We start from the raw sequence: 24957 nt of genomic DNA on the forward strand, positions 1-24957 counted from the left end.
CCAGGCAAGGCTTTGGGGGACCCAGACACATACAGGGAGAAACTGGACTGTCTGACATTGGGGCAGGAACTCAGGGGCAGCTTTCTTCCAGATGGAAGTGCACACAGTGGTCACTGTTCCCCTGCTAGAACCTCCCCAGTGCAGGGCTGACTGGAAGCCATTTCTGTTTGCTCCATCCTAGTGATTCCAAGACCCCACTCCACCCAATTTACAACCCATCTAAGCTGTGCACACTGGCTTTTGCATATGAATGGTCTGTCCTTTCTGAGCCTAAAAACTGTCAAACAAACTGCAACTAGTCGGGGAGCCCCAAAACTATTAATAAAAGGCCCAAGAACTGGTACCAGCTCCGGCCTGCCTTGCTTCACAGGGCTCATCTGGGCACTTCCAAACCCAATAGAAAGAGGAGGAATTTGAAGATATCTCTGTAGCCCCTGCTGAATGGTCCCAGGCAGTGGCTGACTTTGCATCTTTCTGGAGACCCAAGAGCCAGTGTATCCAAGGGTCACTGTAAGATCATCCAGATTACAACTCTTCACATCCATGAGTGACACACTCAAGGGGCAGACTCAGTGAGCACCAAAGCCCTACTGAAGCAAGTCTTTCTCCATAAGGGTGTCTCCTGCACAACAGCTCTCCCACTATAATTGCAGCTGGCCCCCATAGCCAATTGGCTGTGGAGGTCAATTCCTCCCAGTGAGACCCAACAGCAATCAAGGCTCAACTATAATAAAACTATGCACACAGCCCAAAAATGGTTACACCGAGAGTGTCCACCTCAGGTGATTGGGGAGGCTGAGCCACTGGACCCTATAGGACACCTAATATATAAGACCACTCTATCAACTCAGGGAGACTTAGCAGCTACCCAATACATGGAAACAAACTTGGGGAAGCAGCCAAAATGTGGAGACAAAGAAACATGTCACAAATGAAATAAATGGATTAAAGGAAACTACTGGATATAGAGTTCAAAACCACAGTTGTAAGTTACTCAAGAATCTTTTAGAAACCTCTGATGAACTTAGTAAGACCTTCAAGGATCTTAGTGAGAATGACAACAAAATGGAAAAGGTCCAGTCAGAAATTAAGCAAACACTGACTGATATAAAGAATAATATATAGGGATTCAACAATAAACTAGAGGATTCTAAGAATTGAGTCAATGATTTGGAATATGAGGAAGCAAGAAACACCCAACGAGAAAAGAAAAAAAAATCCAAAAATACGAACATAGTGTAGGAGCCTCTGGGACAACTTCAAGTGTACCAACATCTGAATTGTGGGGTGCCAGAAGAAGAAAGAGAGCAAGGTATTGAAAACTTACTTGAAGAAATAATGACAAAAAATGCCCCCTACCTGGTGAAAGAAATAGTCTTACAAGTCTAAGAATACAGATATTTCCAAACAAGAGGAATCCAAAGAGGACCCCATCAAGATACATCATAATTAAAATGCCAAGGGCAAAAGACAATGAGAGAATCTTAAAAGCAGCAAGAGAAAAATAGTTACCTAACTACAAAGGAGTGCTCATATGACTGTCAACTGATTTCTCAAAGAAATATTTAAAGTGATGAATAGCAAGAACCTACAACCAAGATTTCTCTACCCAAAGCTATAATTTAGAATTGAAGGTCAGATAAAGAGCTTCACAGACAAGAAAATGCTAAAGGAGTTCATCACTACTAAACCAGTATTATATGAAATGCTAAAGGGTATTCTTTAAGAAGAGGAAAAAGAAGAAAAGGTAAAGATAAAAAAAAAATTATGAACAACAAAGTGACAACAAATACATATTTATCAACAAGTGAATCTAAAAATCAAATGAATAAAAAAATCTGATGAACAGAATAAACTGGTTGAATGGAAATGGAACAGACTGATAATACTCAGAGGGAAGGGAGTATAGAGGGTGTGGAAAGAGATTAGACAAAGATCTTATATGCATGTATGCATTACTTATGGACACAGACAATAGAATGGTGAGAGTCTGGGTTGGGGTGCTAAGCAGGTGGAGAGGAGCTATGGGGGAAAAAAGAGAGACATCTGTAATAATCTCAACAATAAAAATTTTAAAAAGTAGACTTTCAGTTGTCTATATGGGAACTACAATAATTAATAAATAATAATACCAAAAAAAGATATCTCTTGATTTCTTCCTTGATTTCATTTTTAAGCCATTCATTGTTTTGTAACACATTATTTATCTTTTGTATCTTTGTGTGTTTTTCACTTTTTGTCTTGTGATTAATTCCTAGTTTCATAATGCTATGATAAGAGAATATGCTTGATATGACTGATCTTCTTAAATTGAGACTTATTTTGTGTCATATGTGTTCCATTTTTAAAAATGTTCCGTATTCATTTGAAAAAATAAATAATTTGCTGCTTTTGGGTGAATTTATCTGAAAATATTAATTACACCCATTTGGTCAAGTGTGTTATTTAAAGTTGTTATCCCTTTGTTGATTTTCTGACTGGAAGATCTATCCATTGATGTTAGTGGAATGTTAAAGTCCCCTACTATAACTGTATTACTTTCAATCTCTCCCTTGATGCCCATCAAAATTTGCTTTATATATTTAGGTACTTTTGTGTTGTGTGCAAAAATATTTACAAGGTTATATAATCCTGTGGGATTGATCCCTTTATCATTATGTAGTGGTCTTCTTTGTCTCTTATTATAGTTTTGGTATGAAAGCCAATTTTTTATATATAAGTATTGCTAAATCGGCTGTATTTTTTCCTTTCTACTTTAATTAAATATCTTTTTACATCCCTTTACTTTTAGTCTGTGTGTAACTTTCATTCTGAGCGAGGAATCTTGAACACAGCATATACATGGGTCTTATTTTCCTATCCATTAAACTACTTATGTCTTTTGATTGGATCATTTGAACCATTTACATTTAAAGTGATTATTGATAGTATGTATTTCTTGTCATTTTATTTTTTTAAACTGTTCTTCAGTTTTGTTTTGTTTTTCTTCTTAGAAGCAGACACATTAACAATTCTTTAATTATTGTAATATTTTTTTCTGGTGGTAACAAGCCACTGAACTCTCCAGCAGGGCTTGGGCTTCACAGTGTGGGTTGAGAGGCATTTCAGTGGGTGGGGCTATTGCCTTCTCCTTTAAATACAACATTTTGGACATAAAATAAGCATATGCTTGCTTAAATAACTTTCAGGGGAAAAATTAATTATCCTTTTTTATAAGGCAAACAAAAATTAAATAGAAAGCAAATATAGCAAGTGACCCAAGATAATAACAGGTTTGTTATCAAATGTAATCAGTTTTTACAAAGGCTTAATGATATTATACTCATTAAACTATAGAAACTAGGTAAAGTATTGAAATCACTAAGTTATAATCAGTTTGTTCTCAAGAGCCTGAGAGAGTGGATAAGCCTCTATTTGGCTGCAAACCACAAACTTCAGATGCTAAGTAAATGGGCCATACCAACCATTACTTCCTCAATTCTTCAGGGAGCTATAATTGAAGCATTGGCACTGCCTTGCTGCAGTTTAATGACCAAATGGCCATTTCCAAGAAAACAACCTGTCAGTGATTAATATAGGTAAACTTTTCTAAATCTTAAGACTAATAAACAAAAATAGCTAAGGTGCAGTTAATTAAATTAATAATTTAATTTCTTATTACATTATAATTATGGTGATACTTTATACACACACATACATACAGGTTCAAATATCCCAATATAATACATATTGAGTATAACAGGCAGAATAATGGTCTCCAATGATGTATATGTTCAAATCTCCCAAACCTGAGAATGTTATACTACATAAGTATGATAATTCCACCTTGCAAATGAAATTGAGGTTGCTAATCAACTGATTATCCTGGATTGTCCTGTGAGACTGATGTAATTTTAAGGCTCCATAAGCTGGGAATAGGGAGATAAAAGATATAAAACTTGAGAGACAGGATCAGGATCTTGAGAAAGACTCAATTATCCATTGCTTGCAGGCTTTTAAGATGAAAAGAACCACAATCCAAGGACTGAGGACAGCCTATAGAAACTAAGAAAGGCAAGAAAACTGCAAGAAGGAACACAGCCCTACCAATTTGATTTTAGCACAGTGAGATCAATGTGAACATCTGAAATATGATAATACTAGAGAACCAGTGCAGGAATTCATGCATGGGTAGGGTCCGGCTGCTGCAACTGATCAGGGCCAAAGAGGCTGGCTAGCCAGGGAAAGGAGCCAGCTGGCCCCAACCCCGATCAGGATGGGAGGTGATCTGGGGTGGGGCTGGCTGGGGGAAGGGGTTGCAGGAGTTTGGCTAGCTGGCCCAACCCCAAATCAGGATGTTTGGGTGTTGGGATGGCCAAAGAGAGGGGCTGTGGGAGGTTGGCCAGCCTGCCCCGCCCCGATCAGGTGGGTTGGACAGCTGCACTACCCATCATAGACACTGGTTGTTCTGGTCCTTCCGGTTGCTCCAGTGGTTCAGGTCCCTTGGCATATATATACATATACATATACATATACATATACATATACATATACATATACATATACATATACATATACATATCCTGTTTCCCCCAAAATAAGACAGTGTCTTATATTAATTTTTGCTCCCAAAGATGTGCTAGGTCTTATTTTCAGGGGATGTCTTATTTTTCCATGAAGAATACAGTACACATTTATTGTTAAATGAAAATAAAGGAAATTTATTCCTTGTATACGGTATGGTAGTACAGTAGTTGTCAACACACACCAGACAAACTGTGAATCCTACAGTATCAAGAATTTACTCATTTATTCAATGACAATCATGCCATCATCTTCTGGAACATCATCATAACAACCCAAGTCCTGAATTTCCTGGTGAATTTCTTGTGACTCCATTTCTTTCAGAATCAGTGGACCAAATCTCTCATGTTTAGCCTGGGGGGGGGGGGCTTATTTTTGGGGGATGCCTTTATATTTCACTCAGAAGGTAGTTCTTATTTTCAGAGGATGTCTTATTTTCATGGAAACATGGTACATACATACACACACACACACACACACACACACACACACACTAGTGGCCCAGTGCACAAAATTCAGCCTGCACCCTCTCCAATTGGGGACCCCTTGGGGGATGTTCCACTGACAGCTTAGAGGAACAGGGAACAAGCCTAAGTGCAGTCTGGCCTCCCTCCACAGGAGGTGACCAGTGGGTTGATCAGGATGGTGCAGGCAGCAAGTGGCCAGCCCTGCTCCCAATTGCACCATGGCCACTGGTGGTCTCCCTCTGTGGGATGGTGCCAGACCACATCATCAAGCTGCCGCTGGTTGCTGCCGCACCCCCCCCCCCCATCCCATCACCATCCCCTCCTTCTTCCCACTGGTATGAGACTTTGCTGGCCTGGCAAAATGCTGCCCCCCACTGACCAGATGTTCCACTGTTTGGTCAATTTGTATATTACACTTTTATTATATAGGACTAGTGGCCTGGTGCATGAAATTCATGCATGGAGGGGAGGGGGTTTTCTCAGCCCAAACTTCACCCTATCTAATCAGAGACACTTTGGGGGATGTCCAACTTCCAATTTAGGCCCGATTGCTGTGGGATCAGGCCTAAACCATCAGTTGGATATTCCTCTCCCAATTTAGGACCACTGGCTCTTAACTGCTCACTTGCCTGCCTGCCTGCCTGATTGCCCCTAATTACCTCTGCCTGCCTGCCTGATTGCCCCAACTGCCTCTGCCTGCCTTATCTCACCCCAAACTTCCTTCCCCTGCCAGACTGGTTGCCCCCAATTGCCCTCCCCTGCAGGCCTTATCTTGCCCCCAACTGCCCTCTTCTGCCAGCCAATTTGGTTCTGATCAGTCAGTTTCCATATCAGTCAGCGTCAAAAGCTCTGCCTCCTTTGCAGCCGTTGTCTCCTCACAGTTGACCCATATTTGGTTCTGATTGGTCAGTCTCTATGCCAGTCAGTCAGTGTCAAAAGCTCCTCCTCCTATGCAGCCCTTGACTCCTCACAGTTGACCCAGATTTGGTTCTTTTTTTGGAAGGTGGTTATTAAAGGGGTCAGACCACATAAGTGGTGTCAGCCCTGGGAATGTGACCTCTCAATGTTGATCACAAAGCCCCCAAGGCTGGTCCTGGGGAGCCCCAAGGTCAGAAATGAAACTGAAAGGCCTCGGTCACATACTGCTTCCAGGCATCCAGGCTGGCAGCAGGGAGGAGATGCCCATGATGTACCAGATCTCTCTATCAGACACCACTGAGGTCTGGTAGGACAGCAGCTGCATGCCTACCTCTGCCAGGAGCCCAATCATGGTAGGCAGCATGGCAGAGTTGTAGGGCTGAGCCCTGAGGAGAGGCACTCTGGTCTGAAGGCAGCTCCGTTGAGTGCCTGCAGCACAGGTGTGATGCCCTGAACAAAGCCCACAGCCTGGTAGAGGGCACCTGCCAGGCCACACTCGGGAAGTCTTTCCCACATCCTTGCTCTCCCCTAACAGTGGGGTTATGGGAGGTGGTTACATTGAGGCTGGCCTTTTTCACCAGAAGCTTAGGGTTCATCAAGTTTCTATCCACATGATTAGAAGAGTTTTTGAGGAGGCCGACAATTACTGTGGGGCTCAGGCAGTTCCTGGCATTCTTCAGGGATAAGCCCTGCGTCACCACCTGGATAGTCCCTTTAAGGGACTCTACCCAGGCTCACATCAGAGTCCTCAGAGCTTATGTCAGACCAATAAAAGGTTTGGTGTGCAGAGAGAAGGCGCTGGTAAGGGCCTGGGCATTCCTGACCCCTGCAAGAGCTCTCCCTTCACCATGTCTACAAACTGGACAGTGATCTCTCCATAGTGGCTCTTGGCTTCTTTGATGCAGGTGGGGGCAGCTGATGATATTCTCATGGTCCACCAAGACATGGTCTCAAGTTGTTCCTCCATGAACAAGTCCAGCACTGCACCTGTGCACTGCCCCAACTGCAGGACACCCTCACCCACAATCCCTCCACAGGCGCAGTTCAGCATGCACATGCCCTTACACAGGGTGAAGGTGCTATCTTTCAGCAGGTTTATCGTGGAGGGCAGGAGAGGGGTGTGCACAGTGATGAAGGCACAGAGGGGCCAGATCTCCTCCAGGGGCAGCTGCTGAATGCTGAAGGAAGCTGAGACCTCTGGTGAGATGATGGGGTCATACCCTACAGTCTTCATCCCGAAGGGCTGCATTTTGGACAGCCACCTCTCTCCCAATCCTCCCCAGGCCAAGAATTCCCAGGGTCTTTCCATTCAACTCGGTTCCCATGAACTACTTTCAGTCCCATTTGCCATCCTTCATTGAAGCTGTTGCCTGGGGAATCTGCCTGGCCAGACACATGATCATCCCACAGGTGAGCTCCACAGCACTAAGACTGTTCCCATTGGGAGTGTTCATGAGCAGGATGCCCTTCCTTGTGGCGGCCTCCAGGTCCACGTTGTCCACGCCGGTGCTGGCCCTGCCCACCACCCGGAGCTTCTCTGCTGCGTTGATGACATCCGTGGTCACCTTGGTGGCCGAGGAAAGGAGAAGGCCTTTGCAGTCCTGCAGCTTGACTATCAGCTTCTCTTTGCTCAGGTTCTGCTTCTCCACCACCTGCAGCCCTCCATCTTGCAGGATCTTCTGGCAGCAATGGTCCAGGCTGTCACTGACGAGCACTTTCTAAAGATTTGCGAAGGCCATTACTGGAGCCAACCTCAGGATTAATCACTCTCCCTGGACTGAAACATCACTAAGCCCCCAGATTTGGTTCTGATTGGTCAGTTTCTATGCTAATCAGTGTTTCTGGGTCTATCAATGGGGCCTGATCAGAAAGGCGGGGCTGATAAGCAGCCCCAGTGGAGTCTTGGAGAGAAATGGAGGCAAGACTATTGGCCAGACTGGGATATAAAGAGAGGCAAGTGCTGGTCAAAAGCTGCCACAGAGGCAGAGGATCAGTCCCTGCTTTTCTCTTCAGGCCTCTCTCTGGCCCCGATTCATAGGCCCCTCAACAGCCAAAACAGTCCCGTGTGCTGAGGAAAGAAAATATTCTGGATTGTTTTTTTTGTTGTTGTGTTTTTGTTTTTGTTTTTTTAAACACTGATAAATCTTGTCAAACTACAGCTGAGTTCATTTATAGAAGGAGTAAACCCTGTTTGTTTTTGCCAGAAACTAAGTAGTCACAGCTGAAATTCCCTGTGCTTAAATTTCTTGGGTATATTTTTTAAAGTTAATTTTAAAGGCAGAAAATATAATCAACTCTCCTTAAACATAATTTAATTGGAGAGATCAGGAAGCACAGTCTTATCTCAGAAAATAGACTATGACAACGGTCTTTCAGAAGAAAAATTAAGCATTTCTATTCAGGCAATCTTACAAACAGAACCTGGGAGGTAGTGAGGAGGTAATATAGACTGGGGAAAAATGCGCAAAACCTCTTCTGTGTCCTGAAAACTAGGGACTAGAGACATGTGTCTCCTAAATGTCATTGTATAAATTCTGCTTTAATGTGAATGTATATGATGTAGATTTTGTAAAATAGATTTATGTCTAGAATTCCAGACATATGGGAGAGTAAAAGTATTAAATAATCTATATTAATATCTCTCACTTTCTCATTCAGTTTGAAAACTTGGCACTAAAAAGTAATATATGTGTACATGCATGCATACACATATCTATATGTATATAGTAAAATGGATTACTAAAGTGAATTTTGACAATTGGTATGAAGGTTATAATGTTCTCTTTTATTCAGGATAGTCATAAATATAAGAGTATATTTTAATATTCATTCTATGAATGTTATAGAGACTTTCAGAAATTATTATGGCTTTTATGGAAACCTGGTATGGATATGTAATGATATTTCTTTTGGACACCATGAAAAATAAACAATAAAGCAAGGAATTATTTTTAAATACTTTAATAACCATGATTATAAAATAACTATAATCTATGTAATATTGCCTTAAGAAAGTGCTACTTTTCCTTAATTTAATTATTAAAATTTTAGTAATCTATGCAAAGGAGGACTTATAGACTTTTTATTCACTTTTTATATTTTTAATTGAATTTATTTGGACTTACAGACTTTTAAATTCACTCTCTCTAAAATGTTAATTTGAGTTATTTTCTATAAATTGTGATCCCATACTGACTAATTCATTTAAAAGGATCTAATTTGCAGATTTCTAGGAAAATATAATATGACACTAATCTTCAATATACCCAATGTATTGTAGACAAAAAAAATCTTATGCTTAGTCAAAATGGATGTTAAACACCACTTCCCAGTGCTCCCCCTGCTAAAATTCCTTGGGAATTTGTGTACCCTCATATTGTATAAACATTTCTCCAAAATGGTCCACATGCTTCATGTGTTTAGAGTTAGAAACAAATGTTTTAGTAATTACCTGTGTTCCATTTTGCAAGTATGTTTATTCAGAGTTTCTGTAAGGAAGAAGAAAATAGAGTAATATATTATGTAGGTGACATTGAAGACTCCACAGAATAAGTAATGTTTGAGTTAGTTCTGCATATGCTAACAGAATATACAGAAGAGATAATTATATTAAGAATGTCATTTTTTCTAAATGCATAAGCAGAGATTTTTTAAAAATTAAGCAAAAGAGGAAAGATGGCAATGAAATATGTGGAAGCTTTACTGACCTTCCCCCAGTACCAAGCAGGAATTTCAACTAAAATATAGAAAAAAACATTCTGAATAACCAAATAAAGATTAGCTGGAGAGAACCCTTATAACCAAAGACATAAAGAGGAGACCACATCAAGACTAGTAGGAAGTATGGAAGCATAAGAGGGCTGGCTGAGCTCTAAGAAGGTAGCAGCTGAAATTTTGGAGGCTCCCCAGCCCAAAGCATGAAAACTGAGAAAGGAGTTCACATAACATCTGACTGTGAAAAGCAATGGAAGTTCTGGCTGGCAGGGACAATTGGCTAGATATGCAGACATGCCATTAAAGGGACAACACACTGAATTTCATTTGTAGCCACTTACCTTGGGCTCTGGATTTGGAATGGTAGAGTATACTAGAGTTGTATGAACTCTGTGGGAGACAGCAGAGAGAACAACTTTCAGGATCCATGTTCTGAGTCATTCCCAATATGACAGAAATCATCTTTATCAGGCAGAACTTTTCCATCAAAGCAGCTTTTGCCTGGAGGAAGGAAATTGCCCCATCCATTGGGAACTCTTCTGTGTCAACCTGTGGACTTTAAGCCCAGTAGAGCTCTACAGCCTGTGGTTCATTAAGTGACTGAGATTAACAGTCAGCTGGCAGGAAGAGGAGGATCTCAGGGTGCTTTGAGTCTTTGCTTCCAGTGCCTCTGGGCCATGGGCAAAAGAAGCAAACTTTGGTGTACAGCTTGCTCCTTTCAATATGCATCCAGCCCCAGCAGACAACAGGGTACTCAGAGCCAGTCACAAACAGCGTCTGGCATTGGTCTGCACCAGAGACCCTCTGAAGAAACTCAAAACTAGTAAACCCAGTAGCCAACTTCAGACAATAGAGTAGGATCCAATAACTTCCACAAGAAGATACTGGCAGGCTCCAAACCATGCAGAGGGGAATGGTAAGCAACTGCACAGCAAAATGCATACTATGTTGGGGGTTCAGCCTCACTATCAGCCAGCCTAAGAGTTGAGCCCACTCATGAATGAACCATTAACAATCAAGACTTAATTACACCAGGAGGGCCCACTTAACAAACACAAGGGGCATTATTAGAACACCCAGGTCTGGTGAACAAGGAAACTGCATCATTGGATTCCACAGGTTACCCACTGCATAAAGCTACCTTATGAAGACTAGAAGTTGTAGCAGTTATACCTAATACAGAGAAACAAATCCAAAAAGGCAGCCAAAATAGGAGACAAAGAAACAAACTCCAAATGAAAGAACAAGAGAATTTCCCAGAAGAAGAGCTCAATGAAAAGTATATAAGCAATTTATCAAATATGGAGTTCATAGTAATGATAATTAGGATGCTCAAAAGCTTAAGGATATATATATATATATATATATATATATATATATATATATATATATAATGAAAAATGACCAGTTGGAAATTCAAAATGACACAGAAATAAAGAATACACTGGCCTTGACTGGTTTGGCTCAGTGGATAGAGCGTCAACCTGCGGACTGAAGGGTCCCAGGTTTGATTCTGGTCAAGGGCATGCACCTCAGTTGTGGGCACATCCCCAGTAGAGGGTGTGCAGGAGGCAGCTGATTGATGTTTCTCTCTCATGGATGTTTCTAGCTCTCTATCTCTTGAGGAAGGGTAAAGGGATAGAGAGCCATATATATATATATATATATATATATATATATATATATATATATATATATATATATTGATATATATATTCACACACTATATATATATATTCATACACACGCTATATATATAGTGTGTGTTTTATTTATATATATATATATATATATATATATATATATATATATTATATATATTACACTGGAAGAAATAAATAACAGATTAGAGAAGTGGTTCTCAACCTTTTTAATGCCCCATCCCATAAGTTAAGAACTTCTAGCAGGGTCGCCTAAGATCCTCGAAAAACACAGATATTTACATTATGATTCATTAACAGTAGCAAAATTACAGTTATGAAGTAGTAACAAAAATAATTTTATGGTTGGGGATCACCACAACATGAGGAACTGTATTAAAGGGTCATGGAATTAGAAAGTTTGAGAACCCCTGCCTTAAATTAAAATGGATTAAATGATCTAATCAAAAACATAGGTTGCTGAATGGATATGAAAACATGACCTAAATATGTGCAGTCTACAAGAAACCCACTGGAGAACAAAAGAATCAAATTGCATGAGAGTGAAGGGATGGATAAAACAAATGTCCATTCAAATGCAATAGAAAAAAGATCTGGGGTAGCAATATGAGTATTTGGCAAAATATTTTAAAATGTAGGTCATAACAAGAAACAATGAAATCACTACATCATACTAAAGGGATTGATATAAGAGGATAGATCCATGGTGAACATATTTGCACCCAATATAAGAGCACTTAAATATATACTTCTGCAGGACTTTAAGAGAGAGATCTACAGCAATATAGTTATAGTAGGGGACTTTACTGGATAGATATTCCAGACAAAAACATCAAAAAGGAAACACTAGATGATACACTAGATCAGATTAAATTAATTGATACTTACAAAATATTACAACGAAAAGTTGCAGAATTATATTTTTCTCAAAAGCATATGAGATATTCTCAAAAATATAATCACATCTTAGGTCAAAAAACAAGTCTCTATTTATTCAAGAAGATTGAAATTATGTCAAGCATCTCAGATCACAGTGGCATGAAATTAGATATCAAAAATAAAAACACTCAAAAATATTTAAATACAGGGAGGCTAAATACCATGTTATTAAGCAACAAATGGGTTACCAATGAAATCAAGGAAGAAAGCAAAAATTTCCTGCAAAAAAATGAAAATGAACACACAACAATCCAAAAGCTATGGGACAGGGTGAAAACAATTCTGAGAGGGAGGTTCATAACAGGCTTACCTCAAAAAATAAGAAAAAATTTTAATAAAATATTTAACACTACAACTTAAAAAATTAAAATAAGAACAAGAAAACTTCAGAGTAAGCAGAAGGAAGGAAATAATAAAGTTCAGAGCAAAATAAATTACATAAAGACTAAGATACAATACAATGAAACCAAAAGATAAAAGATTTTGATGAATCTTTAGCCTGACTCATCAAAAAACAAAGAAGGAGGACTCAAAATAAACAAAACAAGAAACAAAATAGGTAAAATAATAGCAGACACTACAGAAACACAAAGGATTGTAAAAAAAAAAAATACTATGAAAAACTATATGTCAATTAGCTGAAAACCTGGATGAAATTGACAAATTCATAGAAAAATACAATCTTCTAGAACAAAATCAGAAAGAATCGGATAATCTAAATACTGATGAAATTGAATAATTAATAATTATAGTAATAATAATAATACTCCTAGCAAATAAAAGTCCCAATCTGGATGGCTTTAAAGGGGTGTTTTACTGAATATTCAAGAAAGAAGTAGCACCTATACTTCTCAAAATATTCCAAAATATCAAAAAGGAATAATAAGTTCCAAGATTTTTTTATGAGGCCAGCCTTATCCTAATCCCCAAACCAGATAAAGACACCACAAAGAAGAGAAATATAGGCCAATGTCCCCAATGAAAATAGATGCTAAAATCTGCAACAAAATATTAGCAAATCTGGTCCAGCAATATATTAAAAGATCATGTCCCATGACTAAGTGGGATTTATTCTATGGGTGCAAAGCTGGTACTATATTTGGAAACCAATAAATGTAATATATTATATAAACAAATTGAAATATAAAATCATATGATCATATCAATAAATGCTGAAAAAGCATTTGACAAAACCCAATGCACATTTTTGAGAGAAAAAAAAAAACACTCAGCAAAGTGGAAATAGTGATCACAACTTAATATTATAAAGGCCATATATGAAAAACCTACAGCCAACATCATATTTAATAGGTAAAAAACTGAAACCATTTCCTCTAAGAACAGGGACAAAAGAGGGTTGTTTGCTGTCACTACTTTTATTGAAAATAGTACTGGAAGTCAAAGCCATAATGATCAGACAAGGAAAAAAAAAAAACACATAAAAGGCATCTAAATTGTATAGAAGGATGTAAAACTATCAGTATTCACAGATGACATGATATTATACATTGAAACCTCTAAAGAATACACACACACACACACACACACACACACAAAAAAAAAAAAAAAAAAAAAAAAAAAAAACCCAAAACTACCAGTATTAATAAATGAATTCAGTAACATAGCAGGATACAAAGTGAATACTAGAAATCTATGGCATTTGTATAAATCAATAAAGAACTCTCACTAAGAGAAATTAGAAAAAAAAAATCCATTTACCATTATAACAAAAAGAACTAAGAGACATATCAGTAAACTTAACCAAGCAGATAAAAGACCTGAATGCAAAAAACAACAGGACATTGAAAGAGGAGAAAAGAAGTATAAACAAATGGAAGACTATACCGTGTTCATGGATTGACAGAATTAATATTATTAAAATGTCCATACTACCCAAAGTAATCTATGTATCCTATCAAAGTAACAAACACATATTTCATAGATCTAGAACAAATACTCCAAAATTAAACATGGAACCAAAAAAAGCAAACCAAATAGCTGCAACCACCTTGAGAAAGAAAAACAATCATCACAATACCAGATTCAAGCTATTCTATATAATAAAGAGGTGATATGCAAATTGACCATCACCCCATACACAAGATGACTGCCAACATGTGGTCAAAGATGTCCACCACAAGATGGCTGGCAGAGGAGGGCAGTTGTGGGTAATGAGGCCACAGGGGAGGGAAGTTAGGGGTGATTGATCCAGCACAGGAGGGCAGTATAAGATGACCAGGCCTGCAAGGGAGGGCAGCTGGGGGAACCAGGCCAACAGGGGAGGGCAGTTGGGGGGGAGGGAGAGACAGGCCTGCAAAGGAGGACAGTTGGGAAAGACCAGGCTTCCAGGGGAGGACAGTTGAGAGGGACTAGGCCTGCAGGGGAAGACAGTTGGGGGAACCCAAATGTAGAGGTGTTTCTCTCTTTTCTGCATCTAGCACGGAAAAGGAACAGATCCGGTTCCTGAGTGGAGGATCTAGGGATTAAGAAAGAAAAGAAAGAAAGATCAGATAGAAAAATAGAAACAAAGTTGGGAGTTAGGTGGGATGTCATCCTCTCTAATGAAGAGGCAGGGACCTGGAGCCCACACAGCATTTTTATTTATATATCCCCAAATACCAGGAAGTATCACCAAAACTTAGTATCAAATGAGTTTATTTGCATTCTTGAGTAGGCCATTCCTAGTGCTTGACTGTATTTACATATCAAAGTGACATCTGGGCAAAGGTGAGTCAATGTTGATAATACTCTTGCCTTCTTGGCAAAGTGTGTTCCCAGGGCGTGGCTCTGCCTATTGCCCTGAGTTTAGCTGACAATAATTAAAGAAATGCCCATGTGCCTTCTCAGGGGACCAGGCCTGCAGGGAAGGACAGTTGTGGAGACCAAGCGTACAGGGGATCACAGATCAGGGGTACCTGGCTGGCAGGGGAGGTTACTTGTGGGCTATGAGGTCAGCAAGGGAGGGCAGTTAGGAATGACTGAGCCAACAGGGGCAGGCAGTTGGGGGTGACTTGGCCTACAGGGAGGACAGTTAGGCCATGCCTGCAGTAAAGGGTATTAGGACCAGCCAGGTCATCAGGGTAGGGCAGTTCGGGGCATCCAGGTTGCCAAGGGAGGCAAGTTAGAAGTGACCAAGCCCATAGGGGAGGGAAGTTAGGGGCAATTGGGCATGCAGAGGAGCAGTTAGGCATTGATTAGGCTGGCAGGGGAGTAGTTAGGGGGTGATCAGGCTTGCAGGCAAGCAGTTGGGAGCCAGTAGTTCTGGATTGTTAGAGGGATTGGGCCTAAACGGGCAATTGGACATCCCTCAAGAGTTCCAGATTGGAGAGGGTGCAGGCTGGGCTGAGGAGCAACCCCATCCCCTTGTACAAGTGCACTGGGCCACTGTAATCAAAACGGCCCGGTACTGACACAGGAATATGCATATAGATCATATGAACAGAACAGAGTACCCAGAGGTCAACCCAAGCCATTATAGTCAATTAATATTTGGCAAATGAGGCAAGAGCATACAATGGAGTAATGACAGCCTCTTCTATAAATGGTATTGGACAGGTACATGCAAAAAATGAATCTAGACCACTGACACAAGAATAAAATCAAATTTGATAAAAGACTTAAGTGTAGGTTATAAAGCCATAAATATCCTAGAAGAAAACAGAGGCAGCAAAATATCAGACATATCATGGAACAGAATTTTCACTGCTACAAAGTCTAGGGCAAGAGAAACAAAGGAAAAAATAAATAAACTGCATAAAAATATAAAGCTTCTGCACAGCAAAAGAAATCAGCATCAAAATGAAAAGGGCACATACTATATGGAAGAACATATTTGCCAATCATATATCTGATAAAGGGTTAATTTCCAGCATATATAAAGTACTCACACAACTCAACAAAATGAAGACAACACAATTTAAAAAAATTGCAGGGGACCTGGATAGACAGTCTTCCAAAGAGTATGTATAAATAGCTAAGAGACATGTGAAAAAATGCTCAAAATTACTTATCAGAGAGATGCAAATTAAAATGACAATGAGGTACCACGTCACACCTGCCAGAAGGGCTACCATTAATAAACAAACAAAAAATGCTGGCAAAGATGTGAAGAAAAAGAAACCCTAGTAAACTGCTGTTAGGAAAGCAGAGTGGTAGAACCACTATGGAAAACAGTGTGAAGATCCCTGAAAAAATTAAAAATGGAACTGCCTTTTGACCCAGATATCCCACTTTTAGGAATATATCTGAAGAAGCAAGAAATACCAATCAGAAAGAATATGTGCACCCCCATGTTAATAGCAGCATTATTTACAGTAGGTGTGATCTGGAAACAGCCCAAGTGCCCATCAATAGATGAGTGAATTAAAAAACTGTTGCACATTTATACAATGGAATAATAAAATAGATCTCATCCTTTGAGACAGCATGGAGGAACCTGGAGAGTATTATGCTAAGTGAAATAAATCATTCAGAGAAAGTCCAAGTATCACATGATCTCACTTATATTTGGATATAATGAACAAAATGAATTGGTGAACAAAAAGATACAGAGACATACAGAAGCATGGAATAGACCAATGAATCTCAGAGGGAAGGCTGGTGTGGGGTGAGATTAACCAAAGAACTTGCATGCATATATGCATAACCCATGGACACAACACCCATGGACACAAACAAAAGTGTGGTGAATGTCTGGTGGTCAATGGGGATAAAAAAGGAAACATCTATAATACTTTCAACAATAAAGATAAATGAAAAAATATCTATCTATAATAACAAAAGCATAATATAATAATTATGCTTTTGTTATTATAGATCGACCACAAAGCCCTAATGGTCAGAGGCTGTGGCAGAGGAAGCAGAGGCCCCAACCAGGGCGGTGGTGGGCAGGGGCTGGGGCCATGGCCTTTGCAAGAATTTCGTGCATTGGGCCACTAGTGTGTGTGTGTGTGTGTGTGTGTGTGTGTGTGATCTTATTTTACCTCTCAACTATATCTGAATAGGGTCAAGTACAAAGGTTACAAAGGGACCAATAATTGATGACTAGCAAGTTTCCATGTTGTGTACTGATACAAACCTTTGATTGAAGTAAAATGTATAGCATAGCAGGAGAAAGAAAGAACACACCATCATAGGGGATCTGACATTTCTAGGTACAGCCATATGGTCATTCCTCAATTATAGAAGAGGTTGTTTGTCTTCAGATTATAAACCAACAACACATACGTCTTATTTTATGATTTCCAGTAAAAAGTTTAAAGCATGATTTTTTTATACCCTCTGATTATTTAGCTCAAGCGGAGCTACATAGGTTGAACCAGATTAAACCAACAATAAACCATTAATCTATCCCTAAACAATGGAGAGCATTTGGCACTTGGTACCTGGCAGGTTTCAAATTATAAACAGGATTTTAACAATAACTAACATATTGCATTCTTATCTTGGCCCAGAATCAGAAATTCCTGGACATAAACACAGAGCTGACCAATTGCAGCGATCTTATAAAAAAACAACAAACAAACAAAACAAAACAAAACATAACAAAACAAAACAAACTTGTTGTCTCTTCATTTCATTGAAAAGAAAACAGAAAGGTAGAACTAATATTCAGTTCTCTCAGGTTTATTATTGAAAGGGCTGGAACTATATTCCATTAATTAACAGATATTTAGCCATGGATCTTCTAATGGAATATAGGCATCTTAGGAAAACATCTAATGGTTTACATTTGACTAGAATTAAACTGCCAATATTCATGGTTCTTTTGACCAGGATGATAAATATTTGCAAAGACAGTATGGGCATTTTTTGCTTTTTTCATTATTTCTAAGAAAACTGAGATCACATAGTAATCTTAGACAAGAACAAAGAAGAAAGGAGGAGAGGAGACAATAAAAGAAAGTGGGAGAAGGAGAGGAAGAAGAAACTAATTTATGCAAATTTGTAAGCGCCCAATAAAATATTTCTTTAGCAATCTCCCAATCTGCATTCATGCTAAGAGAGAAATTATTTCATAAATTCCAATAATTATTTACTAATGATAGAAAATGAGTTATCATAAAAACACAAAGGTAGTTTTTATTGGGGCTAAAACAAGTGGGAATCTCAGTTTACCACAGCATATACTTGGTGTAGTAGATCTTATGGTCTAAGGCACATGTGTCAAACACAAGGCCCGCGGGCCAAATCCAGCCCGTCAGGCCTTGCAATGTGGCCCGCACCGAGCTGTCATCACTGCACTCCGCTGTCAGTTTATGACATTGTCAGTTTATGACTGTTCAGTAAACCATTCAGCCTGCGATTTAGGCTGGATTTTAGATTTTGGCCCCTTCTCTGATTGAGTTCGACACCCCTAGTCTAAGGGTATACTTAGTAAATTTAGTACATAGACAACACTATATGTGTGAGGAAAGGAGTAGCCTGCACATTTTAAAACTCATTGGCCTTATTGGATTCTTATTCTTATAAAAGATTTTTAAAGTCACAGGAAAAATAATGGTATTGAGGAAGCTAATTGTGAATGAATAAACTACATAGTAATTATTGAAGCCAAGTAGAGGAAATATGTTTCCATAGTCTCTCCTTATCACTTCTTTATCTTTCATTGCCTTATTTCAAATAACACCATGTACTTCCAACATAAAGCTATTTGTTCATTGCTTTTAAAAACTGGAGGTTTTTTTGTTCTGGATCTCAACTTCACAGAAAAAGAAATTCACTTACCCTAGGAGGTTTTCTGGTCATTGAGAGTACCTTGTGTTCTTTGAACAAAAACTGAAAATACATTTTTACTCTCAGATTGTGAAAAATGTAACTGTTAATATAAATAGTTGTCTTTAACTTTTCCACTTTTTTCAGTTGAATGAAAATATCTTCCTCATTTTAAGGTGGCTACATCATCATCACAGGATAGTATTGAAGTGATGTAACCACGCGCATGTGCTTTGAGTGATGGCCTGGCCTTACCTGCTTCTCATCTTATGATTTTAAGACAAATTGGAATAATTGGGTAAAGAACCACTCTTAACTGAAAGTACCTCATAATACATCAGAGGTAGCTTTCACATCACTAATTCTGTATAGACATCTTCCTTAAGTATCTGTCTGGAAGATATAAAGTATGAAAAGGAATCAGAAATGTGGTGTTCTAAAGTTTATATTTATTGCAGTGTTATTTCTCTTTCTCTGGGCTATGTGTCCAATTTACTACTGTCTCTGTGTTTTGATTGTTTATCATTTATTTTCTTTCTTGGGTTCTTCTATTAGTTTTCACCATTGAGGAGAATAAAGAATATCAAATTTACTTACCCTTCACCTAGATGTTTTAGATCTTAAGGAAAGAATCCCAATTTATTTTAGCTAACTTTCCGGGGAGTAGCTATGAGGAACAAAGAGTCCCAAGAGCTCCTACATTGACACAGTGTCTGCTATATCCAGGGTTAGATTTTCTTGGATCACTGTGGTAAATTCATACTATATATTCCTGCTGTTTGTAAATCTTACTAGATGCTTCTATGTATTTGATTCGTGAATTCATCTATCTGAATTAAGATGCCAAGAAGCTACAGAGCATCAGAAGAGGGCCCAATGAAATTCCTAATAAATATTAATCTTTCCCTCTTTCATAAATACCAAGAATATTAAGGGGTTTGGGAATATTATCTCATATTAACTTTTTTTAAATTTATCCACTCAACAAATATTAGTGCTTATCAAGTGGTAAACAATGTTATACATAGGTACTAGATATATATACTGAGCCCATGTAGCTTACATTTTAGTGGTAGGAGACAGATATTCAATTAAAATACACATATAAATTAAAATTGTGTTAATTATTACAGAGGAAAGTTTAGAAGAGACATAGTGAAAATTGGGGTGGAAATTTTTTAGTTATTGACAAGGAAATGCATTTTTGAGAAGGTTACAATTAATAAACTATTTGGTCAGTAGAGACCAAGATTTGTGTTTTTTGGGAGAAAAAACATTCACAAAGAGGGAATCAAAGGAAAATTTTGCTTGGCTCAAAGTTTAAACTTTCCTGCTGTTGTTCTGCCTAAATCATCAATATCACAAAAAGCTATAAACGTTTGACAAAGATATTCAAAGGAGTTTTGCACTTATCTCCATTTTTTTTACTTTTTTAAAAAATAATTCTTTTTATTTCATTTATTGGGTTGACATTGGTTGACAAAACTATATAGGTTTTAAGTGTACAATTATATGCATGTGTTTACCACCCAAAGCCAAATTTCCTTCTTTCACCATGTATTTGACCCTCTTTACTCTTTACTACTTCCACCCTCAACCCCTCTCCCTCTGATAACCACCATACTGTTGTCTGTGTCTAAGAGTTTTTGTTTCTTGTCTTGTTTGTTCCTTTTGTGTATTCAATTTTGTATCCTACATATGAGCAAAATATCCTAGTACTTAACTTTTTCTGTCTGACTTGTTTTGCTTAGCATGCCATTCTCAAACTCTATGTTGTTACAAATGTTCATCTACGTTCACTGCAGCATTATTTACCATGGTCAAAGCATAGAAACAACTGAAGTATCCTTTAAAAAAGAGGGGATAATAAAAAAAAAAAAAGAAAAAAGAAAGAAAAAGAAAAGAAAAAAAGAGGGGATAGTAATATATATATATATATATATATATATATATATATATATATATATATATACTGTAAGTAAATTACATCTAAAAAAATTATACTTTAGAAAATGAACTTTCATTTGTAATGCTAGCAGAAAGACACCCATGAAAAACATACATGGTATCAAAACAAGCCAAAGAAAAATCATTTGAGCAAAAAATTAAAAAACATCCCAAGTCAAATTTATAGAAAAGATTTTTTTTTATTAACTTTTGGTCTAGAATATGTTTGTATATTTTCAGAAAACAACCCCAAGACCATGTGGATTCCTACAATAGAGAAGAATTGACAGGACTGCTTCAGCCATGAAGCAGAAGAGAAATAGTCCAGAGTTGGAAGATGCTGACAACGCCTTGCCATACTAGCAGATAGCAGCTGTGCCTCACTGCATTACCACTTTTTGTCCACTATCCAGAACTCAAAATTTCATTGCTAACATGTACACATAAGGAACTATATGACATAGAAATTGGAACTCAAAAGAACTGTTGACCCAAAAAGAAACTCACTACAGACTGATTCATTTGCCTCTCAGCATAACCATTATTGCTTGTCTAATGTTCAGTTCTTATAAGGGTATTTTTAGTATCACATGATCTCACTCATCTAGGGGAAATAATGAACAACATAAACTGATGAACAAAAACAGACCCGGAGACAGGGAAGCATCAATCAGACTGTCAAACCTCAGAGGGAAGGTAGGGGAGGGTGGAGGTAAGGGGAAGAGATCGACCAAAAGAGTTGTATGCATGCATGTAAGCCTAACCAGTGGTCAAGGACAGCAAGGAATCATATGTGGGGAGGAATTTGGGATGAGAATGGGGGACAAAGATAAATATGTGATACCTTAATCAATAAAGAAATTTTAAAAAAGAAAAACTAATAATATTATTTTGGTAAGCCTTTGGCCTCAAATAAATGCTGATTCCCCTCCTTCCTTAAAAAAAAAAAAAAGAAAGAAAGAAAGAAAGGATGATTGGTTAAAGAAGATGTGTTATATATATGCAATATAATACTACTAACCCAAAAGAAAAGGTAAAATATACTCTTCTCTATTTTTAATCTTTAAAACTATTCGAAGAAAACAATATTATATATTTAAACCATTATGAAACAATTCAAATCTTCAAAAAAATAAACAGACTCTGCTAAATATCCACCCAGGTTAATCTTATATTTTGGGGCATGTTTTCTAAAATTCTGTTAAGGAACTGAAGCATCAGAAAAACAAGAAAGACATAAATGTATTTATTTAGTGTTTATTATTGCAAATAACGTTAAATAGTGTGAGGAGCAGATTGCATGATGATGCTAGTACCACAAATGTAAAAGTCTTCATAGCATACAATAGATTCCTCAGTAAATAGAAATAACCCATCCAGAGTCAGCACAAAGAGAGTTCCCACAATGAAAGGAACAGCTACCAGGGAGGGGACACTCTACAAAAGAACTTCTAATTGCTAGGTAAACTACAAAAGCACAAAAAAAACACAGGTTGCCATATTCTCTGATGATAGGATGATATGCAAACACACAAAAAGATCCCCATCCAAAAAATGGTGCCCAGGCAGAAAACAGTACAGAAGGCCACAGAAATCCATTCACTTTTAAAAATGTCCTGGGTGATCCTCTAAACCAGTACATGAAAGGGATTGAATTGGTCAGGAATATATAGATTTCTTTCAATGAAAAGAAGGAAGGAAAACAAGGAAGGACATAGTTGGCTATCAATATAAGGAGCCAGGGTTTGCTGACTTAACAAAATGCAAAAGATGTCAATCCTTTCATTATCTCAGGATACAGCCTCAGATCAGGAGATATATTAGGGTACTGTAACAATTATGGAAGCAACAAGGAACCCAAGTCCTGAGTCCTTGAACTTTTTGGACAGGTAATACTTGGTGATGACTGTGAAAGAAGAGTAAAGAAAAGCTGGGATATATGGATATTCTGAATGTTGGTTATAAAGTGGATGAAGTGAAGTGCATAGTAAATTGCAGCAGTCTTAATCATTAAGTTTTAGTAAATTGTCCCTCCAAGAACTTGTTTCAAATAGTACCATTCCTAGCCCTGACACCAGTTACAAAAATTATAAAACCCCTCCTCAGCCAGGAATTGGGTAGTCTAAAACAGAAAGTACAGGTGAAACTTATAGAGAACATGTTCAGATCTCAGAACAGAGAGATAGGTGAAGAACAATGACACAAGAGAGCTGTGGGAGGCGCCGCAGGGAGCCGCCAGATTGGAGGCTGGGAGCTGCCACTGCAGAAGCATGGTGTCAGTAATTAGCACTGTGGACACCTCCCTTGAAGACATGATTCATGAAGCACAGATGGACTACTATGGCAGCCGCCTGGCAACCTGCTCATCAGACAGGTCCATCAAAATCTTTTATATATGCAACGGAGGGCAGATCCTTATTGCAGACCTCAGGGGTCATGAGGGACCAGTGTGGCAAGTGGCCTGGGACCACCTCATGTATGACACTATCCTGGCATCCTGCTCCTATGATCAGAAAGTCATTTTCTGAAAAAGGGAAAACGAAACCTAGGAGATGATGCATGAATACACAGGACACGACTCCTCAGTAAATTCTGTTTGCTGGGCCTCCATGACTACAGCTTAATCCTGGCCTGTGGAAGCTCAGATGAGGCCATCTCCCTGCTGACCTACACAGGGGAGGGCCAATGGGACTGAAGATAATGCTCACACTATTGGCTGCTATGCCTCAGCTGGGCCCCTGCTGGATGCCTATAGACCAGCCATCAGGACAGAAGTCCAACTACATCAAGAAATTTGCCTCAAGGGGCTGTGACACCTCATCAAGCTGTGGAAGGAGGAAGAGGATGGCCAGTGGAAGGAGGAACAGAAGCTGGGAGCACCTACTAACTAGGTTCTAGACATGTCCTGGGCCCCGTCTTTGGTCTACCCACCAGCACAATCACCTGCTGTTCCCAGGGTGGTTGTATATTCATATGGATCTGTGATAATGTCTCAAGCAATACATTGTCTCTCAACTACTGCACAAGTTCAATTATGTTGTGTGATACGTGAGCCAGTTCATCATAGCCAACATCCAGGCCATCTCATGGAGATAATAAAGTGACCTTGTGGAAGGAGTCAGTCCACGGGCAGTGGGTGTGCATCAGTGATGTAAACAAGGGCCAGGGTTCCATGTCTGTTTCTCTCAGAGAGGGCCAGCAGAATGAGCAGTGACAAGACTGGCAGGGCTCAGCTCCACACCTGCCAACTCCTGAACTGCCCTTTCCTGGACCAGCTGGAAGGAAGCTCTCCAATAATATTACTTTCCCAGGAATTGCTGAAACTGCAACCAGATTGATCATCTGCCTTAACATTATTTTATATTGTTTGTAATTTACTGTCTGGCTGGAAGCACCCATATTATGAGGGGAAAACTACAAATCTATTATTTAAAAATATTTTTGGCCGTTTTAATGTTCCCTTTGGTTTTAGGCATTATTTGGGACTTTCTGTTTCCAAAGTAAATAAACATTTTGTTTATAATTCTCCCTAAAAACAAACAAAAAAACCCCAAAAGCAATAGCACAAGGACCACCAACAGGAAGAAAAGCTTCACAGATGTGTCATCCTTCTCATAGGATGACAGCTAAGTCACACTTACATCAGTGCTTGGCAACAAATGACACTCAAAGAGTTGCACAGCCAATTTTCAGGAAAATGTTTATCTGAAACAGGATTTTTGAAAATATATAATAGATTATTTTTTAATGATAAAATATACTTAATTCGATAAAGTGAAGTTAAATAACAAAGGAGAGGTCTACAATTGCTAAAATGAATAAGAAACATAGTAAGGAAACTTGTAGATGGAATGAAATATTTTCCACTTACTCTAGAGCCTTACATCAGTCTTCAAATTTACAGCACCACTGACCCATGGAGGATAAGAAAATTGGACTGTCTAGCTTCTATAGAGAATAACAGCCTAAAAAAACTAACATAAAACACTTGCAACTTTGGTTCTGGCTTATCTTACATAATATTTTTTTAAATC

At 38.5% G+C, this 24957-nt stretch overlaps 2 pseudogenes across 2 annotated transcripts; one reads left to right on the forward strand and one right to left on the reverse strand.

Annotated features, from left to right (window-relative positions):
- Nucleotides 1–6051: 6051 nt before the first annotated feature.
- Nucleotides 6052–7687, reverse strand: LOC311623253 (D-3-phosphoglycerate dehydrogenase-like; annotated as a pseudogene). The gene has a single exon. The product of its transcript is annotated as a D-3-phosphoglycerate dehydrogenase-like (transcript).
- Nucleotides 7688–23146: 15459 nt separating this feature from the next.
- On the forward strand, nucleotides 23147–24137 carry LOC311630827 (protein SEC13 homolog; annotated as a pseudogene). Its single transcript has one exon. The product of its transcript is annotated as a protein SEC13 homolog (transcript).
- Nucleotides 24138–24957: the final 820 nt, after the last annotated feature.

Source organism: Pipistrellus hanaki (assembly GCF_964339955.1).
Source record: "Pipistrellus hanaki genome assembly, chromosome: 1".
NCBI lineage: Eukaryota > Metazoa > Chordata > Mammalia > Chiroptera > Vespertilionidae > Pipistrellus > Pipistrellus hanaki.